Source organism: Chelonia mydas, chromosome 7 (assembly GCF_015237465.2).
Source record: "Chelonia mydas isolate rCheMyd1 chromosome 7, rCheMyd1.pri.v2, whole genome shotgun sequence".
NCBI classification, from domain to species: domain Eukaryota; kingdom Metazoa; phylum Chordata; order Testudines; family Cheloniidae; genus Chelonia; species Chelonia mydas.
This window is the reverse complement of record NC_057853.1, coordinates 72412833-72439107: the sequence shown is the minus strand read 5'-3', so window position 1 is coordinate 72439107 and position 26275 is coordinate 72412833. Positions and strand designations below refer to the sequence as shown.

The 26275-nt window shown below is 42.0% G+C and overlaps 1 protein-coding gene across 7 annotated transcripts in view; it reads right to left on the bottom strand.

The window, feature by feature from the left end:
• The window catches only part of GRID1 (glutamate ionotropic receptor delta type subunit 1), a 799624-nt gene that overhangs the window by 451282 nt on the left and 322067 nt on the right, over positions 1-26275 (bottom strand). The gene's annotated exons all lie outside the window — the stretch shown is intronic.

Sequence of the window (26275 nt, the reverse complement as noted above, 5' to 3'; positions counted from 1 at the left end):
AAAAGCAGGCACTGCCAAACTCCAGCTTTGATGTATTATATTTATATGTACCTGCAGAGATAGTGTAAATATCTCTTGCGCATGCTGAGTATAATCAAAGGACATAACACAGGAAATTGTAAGCTCTATCAGGAGTTCTGATGACAAGATGGTATCAAATATAGATGTAATGGCAAGAAGATTCATTGGTCACCAGACTCAAACTTTCCCCCACGTGGCAATGCACTTAATTTTTTTTAAGCTCAGAAAGTTTTGGGTTGATTTGTGTGAAGATACAGATTTGTATTTTATCCCAGTAGGTTCACCCATCCTTTGTCCAGTATATCTAACCAAAGCATACAAGACTAATGTCTGATTCAGGAAGATTTATTTTATGCATTCTCTGTGCTTCTCTATATATCGCAATCCCCAAGTGACCCATTGGTTCACAGCTATGAGCTAAAACACTTTTGCTCCTTTAAAAAAAATATATGTATATAGGATTATACCATATGTTTTTTCTATTTGTTATTTATCTGCTTTCAAATTTTAACTACGATTGTTAACAACCAGTATCTGATTTACAGAATGGCTATACATAAACAGCAGTTTGCAGCAGTCTGATGCACTGGTTTTCCCTAAATACAGGTGCTGGTTAGTTATCTGCTGCCTCAGTGTAATTAATAGTTTAAGTGATATTCCTGAAGAGGTGTATCTCCCTGTGATGTTACTGATATCAAACTGGGACCGTATAGATCATTGTTGCAACCAAGGTCCTGTAGTGGTACCAAATCTTGTATAAAGGAGGTCAAACAGGGTGTCTATGACAAGATTATGATTTGCTGGTTATGATATTATCTGTATGCATGTATCATTTTTTGTAGTTAAAGTTATGAATATTGGCTCTATACTGTCTGTATTTCAAACTTGTGCTACACTTCTGGGGAACACCCCAGACAAGTTGGTGTCAGCACTCCCTAGCCTGCTTGATGGCCTATTAAGGACCATCAGCTATACAACTGACCCATTGAAAGAAGGCAGATACACCTTGTGACTCAGCAAGGTATGCACGGACATGCCTCTGGACAGAAATCTGAGGCTTTTCCATGACATGTGATGGACAGCTTATCTTTGGGACAAAGAAAGCAGAGACCACATGGCAAGAGACTATAAAAGGCTGATGCCTCATCTCCACCTTGTCTTCAATCCTACTTCTTACCTCTGGAGGGACTTTGCTACAAACGGAAGCTCTCCATAAAGGACTGATGACCCATCCCAGCTGTGGATGCAATCCAGAGACTTGATTTGAACCTGCAATTTATTTCATCACTGCTACAAGCCTGACCCAAGAACTTTGCCATTATTGTATGTAATTGATTCCATTTAACCAACTTTATTTCTCATCTATATCTTTTTCCTTTTATGAATAAATCTTTAGATTTTAGATTCTAAAGGACTGGCAACAGCGTGATTTGTGGGTAAGATCTGATTTGTATATTGAGCTGGGTCTGGGGCTTGGTCCTTTGGGATCGAGAGAACCTTTATTCTTTTACTGGGGTACTGGTTTTCATAACCATTCATCCCCATAACGAGTGGCACTAGTGGTGATCCTGGGAAACTGGAGTGTCTAAGGGAATTGCTTGTGTGACTTGTGGTTAGCCAGTGGGGTAAAACCAAAGTCCTCTCAGTCTGGCTGGTTTGGTTTGCCTTGGTGTGCATAGAAACCCCAGCCTTGGGCTATAACTGCCCTGCTTTAAGCAATTTGTCCTGAATTGATACTCTCAGTTGGGTCCCACCAGAACCAGCATCGTTACACTCCCATTCATTAAGAGTTAAAGGGATGGAACAGGATCTACTCATACTTATCCCCCTGATTAACATGGCCTAATGTGTCCACAGCTTTAGCTGTTGGGAGGGAAGTCTCCGAAAGCTCATAATCGAGAGGAAGACAGAATGGTAACAGTCCAGGAGATTTACATTTAAGTGAAGTCTATAATGCAATTTGTGATCACAATGGAAGAAGGGCAGAACCTTTTGAAGGCATTGATATGCAGCTTCAGCAATTCAAGTGAGATACAAACCTTACTGTGTAATAGTACAGTAGGTTTGGAATTTCACCAATTACTTCTAATAGTTTAAATGCTTGGGAAACTGTTTCCCCACTGCCAATTTCTGCGTGAAGCCAGTGTAGAAAGAGAGAGGAGAATAGCTTAAACGGATATTCAAACTGAGAGGTATATGACTGTCAAATGATCCACAAATGGACTAAGTGCTTGTCTACACAGGGTGTTTAATCAACAGGGAGTTGATGTGCATCAGTTAATGGACAATATGCTCTAATAGTGTGAACACAGGATTGCTGTGCCCTCTTTCAGTTTGCATCATATTGTATATGGGGGGGGCTTGCTGTCTATGAAGTGTGTGGCATTCACCGAGGGTACTCATGGTTCTATAGTTCACTGCTGGGCAGTGTGCATTCTGGGATTTCTGCACATTGTGGGATACATAGCAGAAGCCAGGCAGAAAGCAGTGGAATTCTGGGACATGGGGTCAAATTCAAAAGAATTCCATGATCCCAATCTCTCTATCCCATCTTTTTGAGCACGCTAATGCCATTTTCCATTACTTTCAGACAGCTTAGACCCAACATTACTCCATGCTGCTATGCTGGCAACTACGAACAGGCAGAGGAAGCTTGGTACTTCAGTTCTCAAAGCTGAGTGGCTTCAGTTTTGGACTTTGTCCATAGGACTACTGAGCAGATGATGTGGCTGCTGCAGCAAGACAAGGAAGATGAGGATGACACTGATCAATGGCTACTACAGGAACTGTTCCTGGAGCAGCTTCACTGGAGCAGCATTATTTCCAGACTCAGGAAATCAGAGTGAATAGCTTGGAAAGAGTTATTCTGCAGGAATGACCAGCCATGGCAAGAGAATTTCAGGATTCCAAAGGTGACCTTTTTTGAGAAGTGTGCTGGACTAGCCCCGGAGCTGCAGCACACCAACATGCAGTGCCCCATACTCATTGAGAAGCAAGTCACCGTTGCCATCTCGAAGCTGGCCACCTCCAAATGTTACCAATCCATAGCCAAGCAATTTGGTTTAGGTAGATGGACTGTTGACACCATTGTCATGCAGGTGTGTGCTGACATGCATAAGCTACTGTTGCACCAAGTTATAAAGCTTGGTAATGCTCAGGAGATTATTGATGGCTTTGCATGCCTGAGGTTCCCAAACTGTGCTAGGGCAATGAATGGTAGCCGCATGCCTATTATCATTTGCCTTTCATACTTGGGCTCAGAGTTTAAAAATATAAAGTTATTTCTCCATGGTGCTACAACAGCTGGTTGACCACTGTTAACAGGTTTACAAACATAAATGTAAGGTGATCTAGAAAGGTCCACAATGGTAGAGCGGAGTTCCAAAAGATCCTATTTACCTTAATGAATAAAAGACAGTTTGTCCCCAAGATCACTATGGACATTAATGGCGTGAAGATTGCTCCAGTTATCCTGGAAGACCTAACTTATCCTCTGCTGTCCTGGGATAATGAAGCCATTCCCAGGCCACTTGGACAGAAGGAATGAACTGTTTAACTATCGCCTTAGTAGCTGCACAATGACGGTGAGCGTGTTTGGCCATCTGAAAGGAAGGTGACTCTGTTTGTGGAACAAGTTGGTAGCTCCAGATAAAGAAAAAAAAAACTTGCCTAAGCTGGTAGCTGCATGCTGTATTTTGCACAATGCATGTGAGAGTAAGGGATAAAGTCTTAATGGGTGGGAGGGTGATGTGCAGAGATTTGCTTAGAAGTTTGAACAACCAACAAGGTGTCCAATAGAAAATGTAAACGGCCAGGGCAGTACTGTCCATTGCTCCCTCTTTGAGACTGAGGCATGAAAATGTGCACCTATACATCCCGCTGCAATCCCGAGGCAGGGGGAAGGAGGGGCAAACCATGAGCAGTGCTGTCTCTTTTATAGGTAGTAGAAATGGCATGTGGTGGCTTCCTTTACCTTGTGTTTTTGCCTTTACACTTTTGTAAAAACTTATGACTTATGCAAAACATATGGATTCGCTGTGTAAGATGCATTGCCGACTCTTTATGAATGTATTTCTAGTGGCTTTTATTAAACAATTTATTATATAACAACCTAAAATAAACTCTTAATTAAAACGAAGATGAGTGAGCTTGGTCATTTTAAGATTTCTCTTCCCTGTACCCTCCTAACTATGAATCCAGCTGCCCGTCAGGTCTCCCTAATTTGTTATTAGAAATACTAATCTGGGGATAATTTGATATGAATGGTTTTGGTTTTCTAAGGGAAATTGGCAGCTGAAAGTAGACAGTCACCAAAATACAGCTGAACTGTGCAGCCAAAGTTTGAGACTTGAGGAAAGGGTGAACAATTCAGGGGGGAAAGGTCTAGGCTGAGACTTTCAAAGGGAACAAAGAACAATACAAAAGGGAGTGCCAGTGGAGGGATTCAAAGTCAAGGCTGATCTAGTCAAAGTGATGGGCTAGGAAAATGAGCTTTAGCAACAGCATTCTGAATGGATATGAGTGGGGCCAGATTGCATTTGTCAAGGCCAGAGAGAAGGAAGGGTGTTGCAGTAATCAAGATATGAAATGTAATAAACAGAACTTAGCTGACATTAAAAAAATATCAATGAGAGTTGGGCATTTAACTGCCATTTGTGCCTTTGAAAAATTGCCCACCTGACAACAAACTCCAAATTGCAGAGAAAGAGCGTTTGTACCCTTTACACAAACTCCATTGTTGCACCACAAACTACTTTTTGTAGTGGAAGGATACAATACATAAATCCTGCTATATTCGTTTAATTTCTTTTTTATTAGATGACATCTCCTACTAATAACTCTAACAATAAGCCATAGCACGGTGGGCATTAATAGGCTCCTGGCCTCAAACAACATGACTGCACTAAGTATCAAAAGTATCTGCACAACTTCTGGCTATGCTGGCACATCTCAGCAGTCAAATCAACTAAGATGACATCCTACATTGCCACTACAGTTACTTTCATAATGAACAAAAACAATGTTTTAATTCCCCTTCTGAGACTGTCAGAATCAGAATCTTCCTTTTTCCCTAAAAGCGATATATTCTCCTTTAAAACATCCCTCTGATAAAAGAACAAACCAGATTAAAAAACCACCATCTTCCCATCCAAAATGTGGGGGGGGGAGCGCTAATTGCCTATATTCCCATTTCTCCTTTGGCTCACCCCTTTCCATTCTTTAAATCATAACATTCAGCTATTCATTTTTATTAGCATGTGTCGCTAAAGAGAACACTCACGCCACTTTCAATTCCTAATAGGGACATTTCAGCCAGAGGCCTTTTTCCAAAGAGGTGGATAAAGTGACAACAAACATCCCCTTAATTTAGTAACACTATTTCAATAGATGCCTTCCTCTCCAAACATTGTTCAATTTTACCTGCAGGTCAGAGGTGTGATTAAATCCCAATTTTCTAACAGATTCGCTATCAACACTTGTGTCCCTACAGACTCTCAGCAGCAGCATTAAAAAAAAAAAGACATTAACAATCACAAACAAGCGGAAACCCACCTTTTTACAGTTGCCAATGTTTTCCAAAGGACCATATTAGAATCCTCAGAGGGGTTTCCTGTTAGTGTAAGTTTTAACACTTAGATATTTATTGGTATTAAGAATCAAGCATCTAATTGTTTTTCTTTTTCTAAATTATGTTAATATTTTTATACCCAATGGCAATATGTATAATCCTGTAGTGAATTAAATAATGTGCACCACTGTCCTCCTCTGGATCGAGTCAGAACTGCAAAACTGCAGTCAATTTCTGTATTCATAACAGTAATGAATAACATAACTGTAAGGGAGGAGATCCTTTAGCTCAAGTGGTAGGGGCCCATGAGAATCTTAGTTTACCTCATATCTACATGAGGATGGTGTGATTTCAGCACAGTGAAATCCATGAAATCCAAAGCAGAGGAAATGGAACCCTGATAAAGTTTGAAAAAGAAATTAAAGCAATAGTGAACATGCATGTCCAAAATGTTATATCAGTAAACCACAATATCATTGTCATGTCTCTGGATACAGACAATGTTGTAGACAGAGGATATTCTTGTTTACTTCATCCTAAATCAATTCCTTTTTACAAAAGACAAATCTTCTTCACATTGAGGATATAAGAGATTATTTATATGTCCCCTGATATTTTCCACAACAAATATAAGGTTTTCCCCCCAAAGAATGTAGAAGGTAAACTAACAAGAAAAAGAACTGAAATAGGTTAAAACTAAGCCACTGGACCAACCAATCCTCAAACATTTACCTGTTTCCATCCTGCAAACACTTATAGACTTGCTTCCCTTTACGCTGGGACTAGTCCTGCTATCCAACCAAAAGTTAAGCACTCTGGGGGACTGCAGGTCTCAAATGCAGGTCTGCAGCAGTCTCAGACCTTAGCCACCACCCAGGAGCTCACTGGTACCAGCAGGGAGTTCATGATAGTCAATGCCCACAAAGTTTCCACTCGGAGGACACCTCTGATCTCTCCAATTGGCTCAAACTCACTATTTAAGCCAGGAGGTGGTGCAGGAAGTTGTCTGAGCAACTAGGTGAATCCCCAGTGAGCTGCTACATCAGACCCTGACTTCTTGCCTGAGCCCTGCCTTGTTCCAGATCCCTGCTTCTAAGCCCCATCCTAGCTACTGAATCCAGCTCCAACCTTGGCTTGATTCCTGACACTGGCTCCGACTCTGATCACTAGACATGACCACCACTGCTTTTACCACTAGATCTGACCACCTACATCCCAGTCTAAGTGTTTGGACTGTAGAGGCCAATACTGTTCTCACCAACTTCACTTGTGCAGCATCAGGTCACATTATATTAATCATGGTTCTTATGCTCAGAAACAAATGCATTTGAGGATATTTTGTGGCTGTATTAGAACTTAGAACCCATCCTAATGATTTCAGATAGAGACAGACCACCTCAAACCTAATCCTGCAATCACTCACTTATGTGCTGAGTTCACGGAGACTACTTAAAATTACTCACATGTATCCATTGCTTGTATGATCAGGGAACAAACAGTTACATAGTTTTCCTCTTTTACACTTTTTTAATTTAAACCAAACTGATTTAAATTACTTTAATCTGCAGTAGCGCAATCAAAATAAAATAAATCTTAATCTAATACAAAAAAAACAATGCTGCAATACTGCTAGCTTTATTAATCCTTCCAGTTTGTTTATTTTTTAAGCGCTGCATTGAAGTTGCTGAGTAGGTGAAATTAAGTCCCTTTATCATCTTTATAACGTCAATTAAGCCCATAAAGACAGGCTGCTAACTTTGTACTTTTCGCTCTTGATACTTCTATTTACGGTTAATGAATTTTTCCCGCTAGCAGTGTGTTCTAAAAGACTGAAATGATTTCTGAAGCAACAAACTCTACAAGGCACTGAGTATCTTAAACGCTCACTCTACAAAACCAAAACATTCTAGATTTACATGATTATTGATGTGCTAATCTCCTCACTGCTCTCTTCAGGCAAAAACCACACCCGCGTGCATCACCTTTGAAATGTCAGAATTCAAAGAAATGCCTCTACTTTCTACTGTCACAGCCTAGAAGATGCTAGGCAAGATCAGTAGTGAAATGGTTACAATATACTGTCCAAGATAGCAAAAGTATTGCTAGCTGATTCGAAAGGGCCCTACCAACAAGGCTGGCTCCCTCCCATAGGAAAGACTACAGATTCCTCACAGCCCACTTCTGATGTGACACTGGGTGGATGCACTGAGCATAACTGCCACTCCAGGGAGAAATTTTAAAAGGCTTACGTGACCAGAGGAAGGAGTCTCTCTGAATACCATTATGAACCCCAGTCAGGGAGATGATGTTGTGTGGGACAACAATATTGAAAATGTGTCTTTCCCTAATCACTTCTCCACTAAAGAAGAATTGGAAGAGTTATCCCCACTTTGAGCAGGGAGAACGTGCCTTACTATGCATGGTAAAGATCCTCATTTTCTATGAATGTAGGGTTAGGAAGATGGTAGGGGGAGGGGCAGGATGAGGAGAGAGACTCACTGTCTAGCTCCCCTCTGGCATGGTGGGAAAAACTATGACGTTATCCAAAACGTATGCAAGCGAAACACTTCACTACACTCTCAGAACTATATGCTTGAAACTTCAGCTAAGAAAACATTTGGGCAAATCCAGGCTGACAATAATTACAGGGTGGTGATGTTTGCTTAAAATATATTTATAGGTGGGCTTGCAGGGTTAATCAAACATGCACATTAAGGCACTGAACACAGGAATGAGAGAGAGGGAAAGGTTTAATGATAACATGTAAGGGCTAATGTTCCATCACAGAGAATTCTCCTCCTAAATGACACCCCTCGTCACAGGTGAGGGGATAAGCTGACTCCAGTAGCTTCTCCCGGCATTGAGGCAAAGTTCCTGTTGTAGCACTGCCACGATTTGCAGTGCACTGTGTCACCCAAACTCATTTTGCTCCCATCTTTCTAATAAAGTGCTAATGTATGTAGCAAGACAAATTAAGAGCCCAAAGGTCAAATATCTGTAATAGCTTCTTTTGACGCTATTATAACCATCTGTAATGCATAGTTAGTCACGTCTAACATTTATAACATCAATCATTTATTAATCGTTATTGGATGCTCAGATCCTATGGTGATGTTCTTCAAAAACAGACTCCAAAGAAAAAACTGCTGAGCTTGAATTAATATGCAAACTAGATACCATTAACTTGGGTTTGAATAGAGACTGGGAGTGGCTGGGTCATTACACATATTGAATCTATTTCCTTAATTTAAGTATCCTCACACCTTCTTGTCAACTGTCTAAATGGGCCATCTTGATTATCACTACAAAAGTTTTTTTCTCCTGCTGATAATAGCTCATCTTAACTAATTAGCCTCTCACAATTTGTATGGTAACTTCCAACTTATCTTACATCTTACTATATATTCCATTCTATGCATCCAATGAAGTGGGCTGTGGCCCACGAAAGCTTATCCTCTAATAAATTTGTTAGTCTCTAAGGTGCCACAAGTACTCCTATTCTTTTTGCGGATACAGACTAACACGGCTGCTACTCTGAAATCTATGGTGATGAATGTGCTATAAGAACCTATTTAGAATAGAACCCTTCACAAACCACTTCCAGATGGAAATTTAATACAAACTATGACCAGACAATCTAATCAGGGAGTACTACAGCAGACCCCACATCCACAAATCAGTACTAGGAAACCTGACTGAATCTTCCTATACAGAGAGATGCATGCACCTGTGGGATCTTAAAACTGGTGGCCATAAGAGATACTTTTTAAACCTTGCCTTGTGGAACAACTTTTGCAAAATAACTTGGAGCCCTGTTGTGAAACCTGCAGATCTCTGAAAGTGTGGAGAAGTGAATATTACAGAATTCCCACTGAATACTCCTTACTATGGAATAGGGTTTGCCAGCCCAGAGACAGAGGAGAAGGCATGGCCCTTTGAACTAGTGGAAACCAGGGATCTTCGGGTCACTTGTGCTTTCAATCCTGCAGATCCCAGGAACAGAGTCTGCTCCTTTCCAGTGCAGGCTCCTCTTCTATCATGAAGCACAGACCACATCTCCCTTCCTGATATGGTGAGGATGATTTGGCTCCGAAGTTTGTATAGCTTCTAGCAAAATTTACTTCTCCATGGAATCTTATCATAAAGACAGCATTCATGCAGGGGAACACAATGAATAGAACAGTTCCTCCTTGGTCCTGCCCTGGTACCCAACATACCTCTAATTAATGCTGAGATTGACTTGGAGGGATTCTTTTGGTCTCCCAAGGAAAGAGAAGCACTATGCACAGCTGCTGCTGCTCCAGTTCCACTCCTTGTATAGTATTTTGAGTGCAGTTATGTAACAAAAAACCCTACATTTGTAAGTTTCACTTTCATGATAAAGTGATTGCACTACAGTACTTGTATAAGGTGAATTGAAAAATACTATTTCTTTTATAATTTTAACAGTGCGAATATTTGTAATAAAAAATAATAAAGTGAGTATGTACCCTTTGTATTCTGTGTTGTAATTGAAATTGATATATTTGAAAATGTAGAAAAACATCCAAAAATATTTAATAAATTTCAATTGGTATTCTATTGTTTAACAGTGCAATTAATCGCGATTAATTTTTTGAGTTAATTGTGTGAGTTAACTGTGATTAATTGATAGCCCTAAATTCAAGTAATCAACCAATAAAAGTACATTTCAAATGTACATCTTTCGCTGACTTCCATTTTTTACTGCATCACATCCTGTTTTTCCTCTCTCTTTTCTCTACCAGTATTGCTTTTAGCAATGCACACAATGTTGTATTAATATTATGATCTATTGTTCTATTTAATTAGAGCTAAATCCTGCCTATGCCTTCTCAGGTGCACGGTGGGGGGAGGGGGAGGAGAGATGAACAGCCATCTTAGCACTTTGTGTAATGGGAATGTTAGGAAGGTATGGCACACAGTCATCTAGCAGATACGGATGGCTAACGTGACAGGGGATGCACCTTGAACACAACAACTGTTTGTCTGAGGAGAAATATCTGTGGTTTTCACAAGAGTCTGGTGAACTCATATGCTGCCATCCAGAGGAAGCACAACTGCACACCATTAACACTGAACAACATGGCTCTAACATAATGTAGCAATAAAACACTGCACAATCAGCCAGCAGGATTTCTCTTGCACTGAAAGTGACTCACAGAATATCTAATCATGCGCTGGTGCTCACACTGCATAAATTCCTGGATATATTGCTATGATTGGACCTCTAATTACTTGTCCAAAGGAGAAGGATTCATAATCCTACCTGGAATATAAATAGAGAAGACAGGGCTCTTTTCTTCCAAGATTCCATCATTTGTAGGATTGAAGGTAATAAAGGAGAAGTAAAGTATTGGCTCTGATGGGAGCCTACACTTTTCCTTTACAAAGTTCTCCTGCTGTTACAACCTAGTTTTTTTGGATACTAGACTAGAATTTATTTAACTCCAGCATACATGAACGTTTGATGTCAACTGGTAAAATCAATGGGCCAAATCCTGAAGACTTTGCATAATTAAAACTTCTATTGACTTCAGCAAGAGTATAGCCTGTGTAAGGACTGAGTGAAGCCATCAGGACACAGCCCAATATGCACTGGAGATTAATAAATTGGGGCCAAGTAGACTCTTTACACAGATCTTTCTATCTATAATAGAAGAGGACTGTTCTGGCCACAGTACAATTCCCCCACCCCACTCACCCTGCACGGATGACCTTCCAATGGAATTCTGTCAGGAGTAGAGTTCTACCAACTTTTGGTGGACAAGCCAAGAATGGAAGGTGAGTCAGGGGAGATGCTGCTCTCCATGGCACCAGGAATAAGTGAAATTCAGGCCAGCAATAATATAGCTCACAGCTGAATTAGCACTCTCTTGGTCCCTGCTTCCCAAATCTTCAACTGCATAGCGGGAGGGTAATCTGGCCACAAACTGTACAACTCCTATTGCTGAATGGGAGAGGAGGGATTGCAACCAAGGGGCATCTGTGCAGATTGTTCTTTTCCTGGCATGTCCTTGGTGGGCTGGGATGCACCACAGCCTCCAAAAATCTGGGTCCCCATCAGAGGGAATTGTTTAAAGGAAACTCTTGTGAGAGGGAACCTTCCAGTGTTCTTCCCTCTCTCTACCCCCATCCCTTCCCCAAAACTCCCCTCCCAACTCTATGTGCTTTCTGTAGAAAGGGCCAATCTGGCCCTTCATTACCAAATGGAAAGAGATGAGCAGAAAAATAGTACCTGCTGTATTCAAAGGATTTCTTTGTGCTTAAAATTTTTCCCAACAATTAAACTAAACTCATTCACTCATTTTCATATGGAAAAAATGCATTGCTTCAGTTTAAACGAATGTTATAATAATAGGATGCATATTAGATCACCCTCCACTGAAACTCAGTCATCCAGCTTGCATTTCAGGGGCTCTAACTTTGGAGCATTAACATTGTGAAGCTCCCCGACACACACAAGCTTTTAAAAACAGCCTCTGTCTAATATTTCTAGTTCTCCTATATATAGCCTGAAATAATTTATTTTAAGAAGATTCTACCCAGTCATAGACAACACATTTCTGCTTGAAATGTTAATGCTAATTTGAAACTCCTGTTTAAGCTTGCAACTGCAGAATCCATGTTTAAAGTTGTATGCAAGTGTACTTCAATGGGACAATTTGTAGTTTAAAGTATTATTCAGCATGAGCCAAGGCACTGCAATCTGGCTCTATATTTCATTAATTAAGTTGTATTGGACCCATATTTAATAGATGAGACAAATATAAACTGTTGTGTTGCAAAAAGGTCTCAAACATTAATTTGGAATACTAGGATTTAATTCTCTTTTTCTTCTAGCCTTCCACCTGTAAAATTAGGCATCTTCATTCCACAAATCCCAACTGTGAAGGGCTTAAAAGGTGCAATACAAACCTCAAAAAATTAAAATAGGTTTACTGATTTGTTTTGTTTAAAAAAAGACACAATGTTAAAGTCTGCTGTCTCAACAGCCTTTCCAGAGCTAGAAGTTTTGGGTTCACCTCCCCTAAATTTAGAATGTCACACACCTCCACCCCACCCCTCCAAAATAAAATAAACTGATATGAGGCATACAGTTGATCAATAACAGCTTTACATGATTTTGGAAAAGAAAGGATGGTCCCGTAGCTACAGGTAGTTAGGACAGTAGCCGAGGACTTGGGAAACCTAGGTTCAAGTCCCTGCTCTGCAACAGATGAGTTTGAAGCAAGTAATAAGAAAGGATCAGACCAATGGTCCAACTAGCCCAGTATCCGGTCTTCCAACAGTGGCCAGTGCCAGATGCTTCAGAGAGAATGAACAGAACCGAACTATTATTAAGTGATCAATACATACCCCGTCGTCCAGTTCCAGCATCTGGCAGTCAGAGGTTTAGGGACACCCATAGAATGGACCTTCATATAATATCCATTGATAGACCGATCTAATTCTTTTTTTGAACTCAGTAATCCTTTTGGCTTCACAATATCACCTGGCAATGAGTTTCACAAGTTGACTTTGTATTGTGTAAAGTACTTCCTTATATTTGTTTTAAACCTGCTGCCTATTAATTTTGAATGATTAATAACCACTGATTTCTTCTGGCCCTCAAAAAAGTAGAAAAAGTTATTCTCTTCTGTTTATCCCAAAATAGGATCCACCTAGGAAGTAAAGACAATAATAAAATGGTTCACTTTGTCTAAGGACCCATAGATCAGGAGTTCACTCCTCGAGAGCAGAAACTAAAATGGCCAAATGAAAGTACTGTTAATCACCTAGATGAAAATCTCTCAATTTGCCTATGGATGATACATCTCTTTCTCCCTCACAACCCAGCTAAACAGAACACCAAGCAACCAAGCAAAGGTGCCAGTGGAGGGGATGGGGTGGACTGATATGAGGCCATTGATGGTGGGTACAGCTGGCAATAAGGTTCCATGCGGGTCCTGGTGCCCTGGGTCCTGTACTGTGGGCTCCAAAGATATGGGTACCACCCAAGCAGGCCCGGCATGTAGTGCATCGGAAAAGGTGGGTGCACCCAGGAGTCACACTATGCTGTGAGACTGGGGAAAAGGGTGGCTCTTCTGCTAAGAAGCCCTCAGAATCTGAATAAGCTTCTGGAAATGGCAGAGCTGTCAGTGTGGGCAGTAGCACAACCAGTGGAGACAGGTCACAGCTCAGTGGGAGCGACTCATCCACTGGTGTAGGTAGCCACAGGGGTGGGTACAGTAGTTTGAGGTGGGGATCAGCGGATCCATCCGGCCTGCTGTCCAGGGCAGATTCCATTGTCCGCTGAACTGAGGAAGAGTATGTGGAGTGGAGGCCTGGAGAATCCTGCCATGGCTGAGGATTGTGCACTGGCAGGCTATCATAACCCTCAGTCACCCCAGGAGCCGGTAGTGCCAGCAAGTCTTGCTTCTGCTTCACCTTGCCCCTGTCTAAGGGGGTGGCCCTGTGGGGTCATCACACGACTTCTGACCTGACTGAACCTGGCTCAGGGAGGGAACGCGATGTGTCACATTGGTCTGCGACAGGGAATTGCTGTGTTCGTGAGAATGCTTGCGGCTCTCATGTGCCTACTCAAGTCTCTGCGGTGCCGATGGATCCGGGCATGAAGCCGAGGGCAGAGCTCTAACCGCCAGTGAGTGGCAGTGCCCCATGTTAGGATATAGATATTCAGGTCTGTAAAGGCCTATAATCTAAGAATTTAGGTGTATTCTTATCACTTAACTAGTTATAGAGGTATAAAAGAAAAAATCAAAATCACTGTCTGCCAGTGTAAGGGTCTTCTCTTACTGTGACAGTCTGAGGCTCTGTTCTTAGGCTAAGATCTTTGGCTAAGCAGCAGAGGCAGCCATAAGCTGGGAAGCGTATGGTCACATCCTCACATTCCAAACTAGTCACATTGAAATAAGGTGCTATTGGGCTGTTAGGAATACAATCCTGTCCTGTTTCAGAGTAGCAGCCATGTTAGTCTGTATTCGCAAAAAGAAAAGGAGTACTTGTGGCACCTTAGAGACTAACCAATTTATTTGAGCATAAGCTTTCGTGAGCTACAGCTCACTTCATCGGATGCATCCGATGAAGTGAGCTGTAGCTCACGAAAGCTTATGCTCAAATAAATTGGTTAGTCTCTAAGGTGCCACAAGTACTCCTTTTCTTTTTGCGAATCCTGTCCTGATAATGCCTATCACCTCCAGAGAAAGGCAAATGCCTACAAAATGTAAAAGGAAACTTAGTTTGATAGCATCCTGTCTGGCAAGAACTCACTTATCAATAGCTGGGATGTGAAATCCTCATTTCTGTGTTGTTCTATCATTGTAGTCCCCATTTCCCTATTGTTTGTCTGTATAATCTCTGTCTGGTTCTGTGATTGTTTCTGTCTGCTGTATAATTAATTTTGCTGGGTGTAAACCAATTAAGGTGGTGGGATATAATTGGTTAAATAATAATGTTACAGTATGTTAGGATTGGTTAGTTAAATTTCAGTAAAATAATTCGTTAAGGTATACATAAGCAGAACTCAGGTTTTACTATATAGTCTGCAGTCAATCAGGAAGTGGAGGGAGGGGAATGGGGATGGGGAAATTGGAATCATGTTTTGCTAAGGGGGGGAATGGGAACAGGGACACAGGTAAGGCTCTGTGGTGTCAGAGCTGGGAAGGGGGACACTAAGGAAGGAAACTGGAATCATGCTTGCTGGAAGTTCACCCCAATCAACATCGAATGGTTTGCACCTTTGGACTTCGGGTATTGTTGTTCTCTGTTCATGCGAGAAGGACCAGGGAAGTAAGCGGGTGAAGGAATAAGCCCCTAACACACCATCGGTACCGATGGTCTGGAATCAGACTCCACACAAGGCCAGAGTGCCTCTGCTATGAGGAACTTGCTGAGTCACAGAAGTGGAGCGCCACGGGTCCTTGACAGGAAGGACTTGCTGATATCACAGAGGGCGACAAGGTGCGTCTCACCTAGGCAGTAGAGACAACACGTGTGCTCATCACTCACGGAGAATGAGTGAGGGCATAAGGCACAGTTCTTGAACCCCAGGATGCAGGGCATAATCCCCTGAAGAGGCCAGGGGAGCCCTGCATGGGTCTACTATATACACTAACTTATTTCCAGAAGAAGAAGCAGCAGAACTAAATAACTGTGTCTATAACTGTCTTTCTCACAGAGGCTACGAGTGCCGAGAGAGGATTCTGATGCCGACCATGTGGTAAGAGAGAACTGAGGGTGCATCGCCCACACTGTCTCTTATAGCCTCACATGGAGCATGTGGCAATGTAAGATGACCGTGTGAGTCAACGGACGCTGCAGCTGAAAAACTTCTGGCTCCGGCACATGCACACCCACATTGGGAATACATTTAAGGACCATCACTCGAAGAACTCCTCCTCCTCCCCATCCCAGAGTTAAGAGGATAAGAAGTGAGGTTTCATTTCAAAGATTATACTAAAGAAATAAAAAGGGAAATACAAACAACTGAGGTTATCTTGCTTAAGTCTACGCTCTCTAGTGAGAACTCAACCACCATATTTTAGATGTTTAACTCCTTTCTAAGTCCAAGCAAATTGGCCTAAGAAAGTGGTTTTCAACCTGTGGGTCCGCAGACCGTGTCTAAAATTTCCAAAAGGATCTGCACCTCCATTCAAAATTTTTTAGGGATCTTCAAATGAAAAAAGGTTGAAAAGGCTAGCCCTGTTCTTCCCTCTCTCCCCTTTGCATTGCCTTCCTCTACCTCTTCTTATCAGCCCCCAGTTGATGGGGTAATTGGCTCAACCAGCCAGGCTGACTGACTAATTACCCCCATCAATTTTCTCCAGGGGAACTAATTAATATTGAGTGATTAGTGTACAGGCTCACCGGTTTGCATCCTGCACTCTGTCACAGGTGTATTTACAGGAGTGTCAGGTGTAAGAGATGGGAAACAACTGTCCCACCCTGGTTGGCATTGGTGAGGCCTCAACTGGAGTACCATGTCTACTTCTGGGTGCCACACTTAAGGAAAGATATGGACAAGTTGGAGATAGTCCAGCAGAAAGCAACAACAATTATGAAAGTTTTAGGAAACCTTACCTATGAGGAAAGGTTAAAAAAATCAGATATGTTTAGAAAAGAAGATTGCGACGGAGGTGAACCTAATAACAGACTTGAGATATATTAAAGGCTGTTAGAGGATGGTGATCAATTGTTCTCCCTGTCCACTGACAGGACAAGAAGGGAAATTTAGACTAGATATTAGGAAAATCTTTCTAACTGTAAGGCTAGTTAAGCACTGGAATAGGCTTCCGAAGCAAGTTGTGGCATCCCTGTCATTTGAGGTTTTAAAGAACAGGTTGGACAAACACCTGTCAGTGATAGTCTAGGTTTACTTGGTCCTGGCTCAGCACAGGGGATTGGGATTTCAAGTACTCTCTGAGCCCTATGTTTCTATGCTGCTGCTTCTGGCAATGTCCAGTAGTTAATGCTTTAGTGACAAAAGTAACCTCCACCAACTTCTCACCTGGCCAGGTATGCAATGCCACACATGGAAGGATAATATCCTTCTGGTTTCTAATATCTGTTCATAATTAAATGAATGTTTATATTACTTAAGAATGTACTACTAAAAATTAATTTACAAGCAGTAGTATGAAATGACATTTTATTTAATTACATTCAGTGTTTTGTATTGTAATGCATTACTAAATAAAAAAATACGAACAGAAATGACAAAAATCCACTCTTAATTTGCGTAACCCAATTATATTAAGTGCTGTTACAATCAGAAAAGTGACTTAGACCATAAATGCAGGAACACAAAATTTCATTTCTTCAATGCCTTCCATATCAAATTTGCTCAATTTAGAAGTCAAAAGGTTAATTTTTTTCTCTATCTGTCAGTATTACAAACTCAGCATGGGATCTGAAGAGGAAAAAAAAAACAAGCTCTGTTCTCTCTGCTCCTGACATCTTCAGCAGTATTAACAGGGATTTGTAGACACAATTGGCTAACAACTTAATTGATAATTAGAGCTGAGAGATATTTTTTGGCCTTTTTGAGGGGCAGGGGATAAAAATATGGATTTGTTTTGACAAGCATTTTGCCGGATTGTTTCAGTCAAAAAAAGTTAAATTCAGAAAATAAATTGAAAAGTTTTGATTTTTCAGTGCAAAATGACTTGTGTAATTCCCTTTAATTCCATTTTAGAAACATTAAAAATGCTGGAAAATCAAACTGAAATATTTAGTTTTGAGACAAACAAAATGTTTATTTTCACCCATATGATTTTCCTCACCTTTTCAGTTCAAAGACTGCAATAAATTTGTTTTGGGTTGACCTGAAAGGATTTTCCCTCCATATTTTTTAGAACTGCCAGCAAACCAAAAAAAAGTCATTTATTCACACTGTTCTGCTGATGATGCAGGAAACAGAATAAAAACCAGCTCGTTCTTAATTCTGATCGGTATATAAATCAGCCACGAATCAAAGACACCAAATGGAACAGGTATGTTTAAGGTGCCATTTTTTTTAATCTATAAACTAAATGTTCTCCTCCCCTATACTCCCTGGAACAGAAGATAGTCTATGCTGCATAGACTAGGCTCCCCAGCTAGGGAGGCATGAAAGGCAGAGCAGCACCTACATGGAGTTTCCATGGGATTCTGGCTTCACAGCTAGGGATTAAGGCTGGGTTGTGCTAGATTTTCATTTCCCTGTACCTGGGGGGAAATGAACACAACTGTAAGATTCAGAGTCTGCAATGATTTCTGCTGAATCTACTTCGATAGTGGGACAGCAGCAGTCCTGAAAGCCAATGGCAGCAGGCTCTGGCCTACAATGGATCCCCTAGAGCTGGAACTAAGGGTTGAAAATTGCGTTCCTCTTTCATGGGAGAGGTAAATCTGACACACCCCAAAAGAATTCCAAGGGCACTTAGTAAATGGAAAGTCAATTAGTTTCCAATCCTTTATGGAGGAATAATTTTCATAGAGGGAAGTTGGCACCTAGTTGCTAGAGTTGGCTGAATTTTTCTTATGAAAAAGGTTAATATTTGTCTAATTTTTTTTTCCCAAACCAAAAAAGTTTTCTTTTTTACTTTTCCAGAATTATCTCCCATTTTTCAGAAAACTACCCGTCCCACTCCAAAACACACCCACACACAATTTTTGGTCCATGAAAGTTTTAGAAAAATGTGTGTGTGCAGATACACGTTTCTTTTGAAAACGTTCATGGAAAATAATTGCCATTTTCCAGTCTGCAGTATTAGTCACTTTTTTGGCACACAGAATTAAGAGCCAAGCACTGCAGCCTCCTTTCACATACGTAGTGCTGTCACAGTGGCAATTTCGGGCCCTAAATGAGTAATTGTTTTGCTTGAATGTGTTTGTGTATGGAAATGTAGAGATCTTCAGATGAAACCCCAGCACAAGAGAAATGTTTTCCAATCATAAGACTAACCTAAAAACACAACTATTACTCATCATCTCTTGGGAAACAGAATGACTTTGTATTCCTCACAGCCAAGCAGATTCTTATCGTTTATATTTAGTACACATTAAAGGTGGTGTTTGGTCAATCAGTGATGTACTGGAGGTGCAGCATGTAGACCCAACCCTGCACTCTATATTTAGGGAAACACTCCATTGGTTGCCACTTTCCCACCTAGGGACAGTACTTTTCTATGGCAGTTATTTATAGTTATATAGTGCTGTTTATTTGCTCTTGCTAGTAGCAGCACTTCACAATGATTAGTGCCAAATCTCCCCTTATTGCAGGCATCCCCACAGCTCTAACCCCTTGAGGTCATCTCACAGTTGGTTAGGTTCTTCTCTGTGCTCGCTACCCTGCCAACCTTGGTATCAGCCAATTTGATCATTGATATATCTACACCAGTAAAACCAGTGATGAGCTGCCAAAATCTTAGCGGGTTTCCTCCTCACCCCACGAGGGGGTCATTGCCCACCCCCGCCCCCCAGGACTCCTGCCCCATCCAACCCCGCCACGTTCCTTGACTCCCCCCCCCCAGGACCCCTGCCCCATCCACCCCCCTCCCCTGTCCCCTGACTGCCCCCAGAACTGGGCAGGAGGGTCTCGTGGGCCACCGTAGTGGATGCCCACCCTACTCCTAAGAGCCAGAGGCACCTGCCGGGGGGCAAGGTGGGGAGTCCCGGAGGTGCTTACCTGGGGCAGCTCCCAGGAAGCATCCGGCAGGTCTCTCTGGCTCCTAGGGGCGGGGGAGAATAGCTGGGGGGGAGCAGCGGGAGCGGCCGCTCCCCCACTGATCACATCAAAAGTGGTGCCTTAGGTGCCAACTCCCTGGGTGCTCTGGGACTGGAGCACCCACAGGGAAAATATGGTGGGTGCAGAGCACCCACCGGCAGCTCCCCGCCCCACGCCCAGCCCCAGCTCACCTCACCTCGGCTCTGCCTCCGCCTCTGAATGCACTGCCCCGCTCTGCTTCTCCGCCCCCTCCCCCGGCTTCCCACAAATCAGCTATTCAGCGGGAAGCCAGGGAGGGCTGAGAAGCAGGCGGCGGCTTCCCGCTCAGGCAGAGAGTGGTGGAGGTGAGCTGAGGTGGGGAGTGGTTCCCCTGCGTGCCCTTCCGCCCCCGGTTACCTGCTGCGGCGCGGGTGGCCCTCCTTGCGCCCCCGCCCCCCGCCCCAGCTCACTTTCGCCTCCCTGGGCCTGTGTGTGAAGCCGCCGCCTGCTTCTCAGCCCGCCCCGGCTTCCCGCATGAACATCGGGGGGGGGGGGGTGGGGGGGGCGCGGAGTAGCAGAGCGGAGCGGCGCGTTCAGGGGAGGAGGCGAAGAGGAGGTGAGCTGGGCCGGGGGCGGGGCGGGGAGCTGCCGGTGGGTGCTCTGCACCCATCAAATTTTCCCCTTGGTGCTCCAGGGCTGGAGCACCCATGGAGTCAGCGCCTAAGGTGCCACTTTTGACCGGTTAAATTTAGAAGCCCTTTTAGAACCGGTTGTCCCGCGCAGAACAAACAGTTCTAAAAGGGCTTCTAAATTTAACAACCGGTTCTAGCGAACCGGTGCGAACTGGCTGCAGCTCACCACTGAGTAAAACCCATGAAATAATAAGCAAACAAAATAGAATTGCTAGCAAATTTCTTGCAGGCATACAAAGCAGCCCAGAATACAATCTGAACACACTCACCTATGAAACTGGAGCGTTCCAACCTGCCATGATCGCCTTGTATTCCTACTGCAGATTTTTCCATTGTCATGGCAACAACTCCACAAACCACAGTAGGAGAACCACTAACATGCTTAATGCAGACACCATTTTTTCATAAATTAAAGCCAATTACAGTCATTAATCTTTGTCTTCTAAAAATCATCCTAAGAATGTGTCCGCTTAATATGACCATGGTTCCTTGGGTAAATGCATATGGTTATAATTACATTATTGCCAATTAATACTTTATAGTTCTACAGCGCCTTTCCCCTGAGGGCCTCAAAGTGAATTTCAAATACTAGGTAACCCATTTTACAGAGAGAGGGAAACTAAACCATATTGAGATTGAACGGCCTTCCTGAGAGAACAAAGCAACTAAGTGGCAGAGCTAGGGCTAGAATTCACAGTGTCTCACTTCCACACCTATGCTCAGACTGCTCAGCCACACTCCAGAGGTTCAGACTGCGAAGAGACTTAATTTAGTTGTCTTATAAAGCTATCGTAAACACAGTGCACCAATTTCCATACCTAACTCCGCAGGCATAACTCCCACTGGTATCAATGAGGAGTTGCATGTGCAGATTCAAGAGTACATTCTAGTCTGTTTGCCCCTCTTTTCTTCTTTTTATGCACACATGGCTGCAGCAAATGCAGCTTTTCTAGTTCTCAGTGCCTCTTCTGAAATTACATACTTCTTAGGCACGAGAAAAGAACTGTTAAAAGTGAGGGTTAGCAGAGTCATAAAGTACATTATCTATGGAGAAAACATGAATCTCCGTGTTCCTTCTACAAACGTACAAAAGCTATACGGAGACATACCAATTGATCTTTTCTTCATCAGTATGACCCAGTAGGAGAATGTTGTATATTGAGAAAAGGTTTTATGTCTCAACCTTCAAGATGGAGGTCTTTGAAAGGTCCCTTCACTACATTAAAAGAGGCTATTATTCATTTCTTCCCCACAAAAATGGCAAAAATTTAAAAGCTCCAGTTTCAACACAGCCTGAATATCACAGATAGAAAAGGCAAAAGCCTGGTTCAATTTAGCAATTTTTCCCTCTAGTTGCTAGGTTCACTCCTATCTTTCCATTTCATGTCAAGTTTAAAAATATGATTTTGGGGCATTCTACCAAAAAGGAACATCTTGCACTCTGCAAAGTTTGTGCATAGAAATTTCTCTCTCTAAAGTTTGTGCCAAAAATGTCAAACAAGCCATGTTTCATCATAGCCACAGCTCTGTAAGAGTCCCGTTGAGGTAAGGGCAAACATTTGACTTTCCATGTGTACATATTTGCCAGGGCAATTTTACATTAGATTATTTTTGTTCTAGATCAATGCAAAGAGTGTGTGATGCGGAAGATAATCAATATGTAAACAGACTTCAGCTTTAAGCTCTCCATGAGGTTATAAACAAAGGTTTTGGTTTTTTAATTATGCAAGATTCCTTGACAACATTATTTTGTCCTCAGAAAATCTGACAGTTTGATAGGTAGATGATATGCAGAGTCTGGTTGGTTTTACAGATGAATAAATGAAAAATGTTAGTTCCGGGAAAAGTTATGATTTCCAAAAGCTGCATAGATGAGGACTGTTTACTGGAATCAATCACAAATGCCTAGTGCTGTAAACCCTCTGTGATCATAAGGACATGTTCTCCAAGCGACCTGCATCCTCACGGTCACTCCCTGACTCAGAAGTCAAATCAGGAATGCTGAGCTGGGTAGTCACTCAGCTGGAAGTGCAAAAGCACCGGTCTGGTGAGAAACTAAATAGATGGCAGAGGAGCTAATATTAGGTGTGTGGTAGTCAGCCTTTAGCTACTCCATGTGATTTCCTGCCAACTAAGTTAGCAACTACATGTCCATAGGCTCTCTCCCATCTCCCTTTCTCAACAAATACCTACTGGTATCTTTAAAAAAAAAAATCCTATCCTCTCTGCCCCACACACACACACAAAGCCTCCTGTACCAGATTTTCTGGTGTGCTCGGTTTCATTTTTTTTCTGCTGAGTGAAGGCAGTGGAAACCTGTCATAACTCCCCAGCTGAGTATGCCTCCAGCATAAGGGAGTCTCCAGTAGGCCCGGAACTGGCTCCTACTCTTCCTTTCCCTCCAACCCCTGTGCAGGGAGCATGACAGGGCCAACCAGGAGTATACAGGAAAAGAGATAGAAAGCAAAGCACAATCCTCAGCTAACATATGGGAACAAAAGCCAGCTGGTGCAGTTTAGAGCAGCTCATAGGATGCCGTATACTGCACTGAAGATGCCGCAGAGATGTGGCTCCCTATATTTGTGGAGGTGGTTCACTGAGATACATTGCAGTGAATCACAGTAACACAAAACTGTTTCCGTTGAATATAGAGATGGCGAAAATGAAATTATAGAGTGCAGAGAAATACATTCCCCAAGAAAGTTTACCACTACAACTAATATCAAGTTGATGCATTAAAAAGAAACACACAAAAATCCAAATTTAAAGAGGACGTTCTTTCCTGATTTCATACTGGTGGGGAGGAATAAAGCAAAACAAAGATAGGAAAGTGAATGGATTTACTCTCAACTATTACTACCAATTTATTCACATTGGCTGATGTTACACTGTAATATTAATTTAATGTCATGTATTCCTTAATGTATTCCTTAGTTTAAACTTTAGAGACTTATAGAATCATTCTGGAAGCCTCTAAAATCTCTAAAGGTGTATGTTGTTTACTCCAGAATCATATGAATACTAGTCTCAAGAAAGCACAGTATTTGGTTTTGGGAAAAACAACTACACCTTTGCTCATTTCTCCCAAGTCATGCAGTCATGCCTAGAATATTTCCCCCCTCCCCGAAGATGGCAATGACTGACCCACAAAAACAATGAGGAGTCCGGTGGCACCTTACAGACTAACAGATTTATTTGGGCATAAGCTTTCGTGGGTAAAAAACCCACTTCTTCAGATGCATGGAGTGAAAATTACAGATACAGGCATAAATATATATTGGCACGAGAGAAGGGAGTTACCTTACAAGTGGAGAACCAATGTAGAAGGCCAATTCAGTCAGGGTGGATGTGATCCACTCCCAATAATTGATGAGGAGGTGTCAATACCAAGAGAGGGAAAATTGCTTTTGTAGTGAGCCAGCCACTCCCAGTCCCTATTCAAGCCCAAATTGATGGTGTTAAGTTTGCAAATGAATTGTAGCTCAGCAGTTTCTCTTTGAAGTCTGTTTTCGAACTTTTGTTGAAGTATGGGCTACTTTTAAATCTGTTACTGAATATCTGGGGAGACTGAAGTGTTCTCCTACTGGCTGTTTTATGTTACCATTCCTGATGTCTGATTTGTGCCCATTTATCCTTCTACGTAGATGCACTCCATGCATCTGAAGAAGTGGTTTTTTTACCCACGAAAGCTTATACCCAAATAAATCTGTTAGTCTTTAAGGTGCCACCGGACTCCTCATTGTTTTTGTGGATACAGACTAGCACAGCTACCCCTCTAATGACTGACCCAAATGCTCCCAACTCTTCGCATGGTTGGAAGGGAACAAACACCTGCACAAATGGACAATAGGGATAAAGTGGAGGGGAGAAGCAGGGTTCCCCTGAACCCATATTAGCCCTTCTGCATGGAGTACTGGGTATCAGAGATTGCAGGCATAAAGGAGGAATGAGCACCTAAAGGAAGGGACAGAGGGGAATTATGTATTATGAAACATGCTCCCCTTGGAAAGAGGCTTGAAGTCTGTGATGATTTGCTACCCAACAGTAGTGCTTCTCCTAGGAGTACTACCTCCCCAACTGAGGGCCAAATAATAACAATCTTGATCATATAGAATAGTATTTTACACCATGTACCTTACTTCTAGAACAAGATACTATTCAATGTCAGTAAGGGTACCACAGTTAGGCACTGAGATATTAATTCCTTGCAGAGAGAGCCAATGGAACATAACCGTAGTACTGAAATCAGTGGTAGTGTGGCTCGATAACCAGTCTTGCTACCAGGAGAAAGGGTTGCTGGGGCAATGTGCACAGGATTATCTGTGGTGTGGTTGGGGCCAGGGACCCTGAAGATTTGGGACTGTCCACCCTGCAGATTCCTGACCTAAGCAGCCCTATCCCTTGCAAATTTGCTAGGTTACAAACTTTGCCTTTAAGATTCGGGCAACAAGGGAGATTAACCATAAAGTGACATTTGCAAGATATTTTGAGGGTATGGAAATAAACATTAATGTAATGACAGGTTTCAGAGTAGCAGCCGTATTGGTCTGTATTCGCAAAAAAAAAAAAAAAAGGAGTACTTGTGGCACCTTAGCGACTAACAAATTCATTTGAGCATAAGCTTTCGTGAGCTACAGCTCACTTCATCGGATGCATAACATTAATGTAATGTTACCTTCTGCAAGCCAAATATTTTGCTGCATATTAATTCTGAGAACAGAAACCATTCACCTAGTACAGTGTATTTCAGCCCTTTCAAGAGAGATATGTGTATAGGACAAGGAATCAAAAGCAGTTTTGTCAAGTAAGGCCTGCATGATTGGGCCTTTGGTTTTTTACCCTACAGATCATCTAAATTCAGAAGTTTAATGTAAATCTGCATATTGAATCCACCCTTAAGACATTTCTACAGAACTGATACTGTTTTGGACCTCTAGATTGAGTTTCCGAATAAAGTCAGCAGCAGCGGCCACATTCTGTTCCTTTAGGAATGGATGAACCTTCCTCACAAATGGTTTTTGGGGGCAGTTCCCAGGATTTGCAAAACTAGCCTGAGTCAGAAACCCTTTTAAACATAAATCTAAATTTAAACCCATTTTTATTTTTACCAAGAGGGATTCCTTTTAAATTAAATAAAAAGCTGTGTTTTCCCCAGCTAGCTAAAGGGAAGCTTGTGCTGTGTAGTAGGAATAGAACAAGAAAGCTCTGCTGGTGTAAGTGGACACACTATTCAATGTATACCATATACCTTTAATATAGTTTACAACTACAATATTTCTCTCTTTCCCTCTTCTTATTTCCCATCCCGCCTCCCCACTCCCGCCACAGTCTCTCCATATTAAGGCACAAAACCAATAATGTGCAAGTCAAACTTCAAACAAAAATGCTTGCAGGGGATTGAAATCAGGCAGAACAAGCCTGCTGATCCCTATTCAAGAGACCAGGTCACAAGCTGATGGTAGTGAATACAATATCAGTAGAGCCATAGTTTCATCACTGGAATGCAAAAATAATAAACTTAGATTTTTATCTTTGCAATGTGAGAGTTCAGCAACACGTAGATTAATTTATTTCCACTTTGGAATACCTAATTCACTCAAGCTAAGATGTCTGTTTCCCAAGTTTCAGCCAGAATAAAATTTTGCTGACATATATAACTCATATCAAACACAGGGGAAATGCTAACTCTACCCTTTACTATAAATGTCATGAAATGTACCACTGTGATACATGCTCCAAACAGAGAATTGTGAGGGGAACCATATAGAGAAGTTAGTACCAGAAATT